A 1524-nucleotide genomic window follows, 5' to 3' on the forward strand; every position below is an offset into this window, starting at 1 on the left:
ATCATGTCGTATAATATCAAAATATACGCAGAATGTGATTTCTAGGCATACCGTAGATTATGGACATTATCATTCAACAGATTATTTCTAGCAGAATGGAGACAGCATGCTGTAAACTATGAGAACAAAATAGTGGAGTATACGAGCTTTCACAAAAATATATTATGTGTATAATATAAAAACGTGCAGCTATAATATATCAAAATCCCAGTGATATCATAAATGATTGACTGTCGTGTAAGTGGTAGGCCACACTGCGGCCAAATCAACATCCAAAAACAAAGAAAGAAAGATATAAAAGAAGTTTTTTTTAAACGTCTAGCATAAGGCTTTTGTCAGAATGAGCATAGATGTATGTTGCTCTTTAGAGTATGTATCTATATGACTCCAAATGTCTTGTAATTAAATTCTTACATGTGGTTGAATGGTGCATCTGGTGTGAATGTACATTTTGTACCATCTTGTAAGTATACTTACGATCTTAGAGCATGCATCAAAATAACATTGAGTGTGTATCTAGCTTACGATTATTATTGCTTATATTGCCTTTCATTTATATCATGCATGTGATTGTAAGTCTACGTGTGTGTGCATGTGTGTGTGTGTGTGTGTGTGTGTGTGTGTGTGTGTGTGTGTGTGTGTGTGTATGTATGTGTGTACACGTGGTGAAATACCAAACCAATGTGCCAGTATCTGGAAAATAAAGATGTATCTTATCTTATCTTATCTTATCTTTGCTCTCTTTTCATATTGAATTTTAATTACAGTAGTATATAATTTAAAATTTTTATGTATACCTGCGTGTGTTTTTACGGTCCTGTACAGCCAAGAAAAAGGTCTCTCAGAGACAAAAAAGTATTATCTTATCTTATCTTATCTTATCTTATCTTATCTTAAATATCTCCTTAACTGTCGAACATACACTCTCCAGATTTTGCACAATGACATGTATCATTTTGCCTTAACAGATCAATATTTTTGTAAAGACTTGTTATCTCTATTCTAGAAAATTCCTTAATAAAATAATAGTAATAAAAAATCCCAGTGGGTGGTTTCTACGGATTTTAAAAAGCTTTAAAATGTGGACAATATCGCTTTTAAAAGCAAGTCGTCTTTTTAAAAAAAATTTTTTTTTGTTGCAATCACGAGATTATCTCTATTGAACGCATGTTGGTGCAAAAAAGTGTTCGCTATAAAACTAATTTCTTGTAACTGATTTTGTCACTAAAAAAGTGTCATTGGCGAGCTATGATGCGTATGCAAAATGTGTGTGAGTGTGAGAAGCGGGAAGTGCTGTGAACAATTCCATTTTCCCCGTGAAGGAGATTTGTACATGTAGTATTTCATATAAATTTACGAAGAAACGTTTTTTTTTTCATCTACCTTCAATCGTTGAGGGAAAAAATGATTAAGTTAAAACAAATTGATACAAACTGCTGTGCAGAGTATGAGTGACATTGATTTGCCAATTAAATAAATAAATAAATAAATAGATAAACAAATAAAATAAATAAATAGATAAAC

Source organism: Aplysia californica, unplaced genomic scaffold, assembly GCF_000002075.1.
Source record: "Aplysia californica isolate F4 #8 unplaced genomic scaffold, AplCal3.0 scaffold00466, whole genome shotgun sequence".
NCBI lineage: Eukaryota > Metazoa > Mollusca > Gastropoda > Aplysiida > Aplysiidae > Aplysia > Aplysia californica.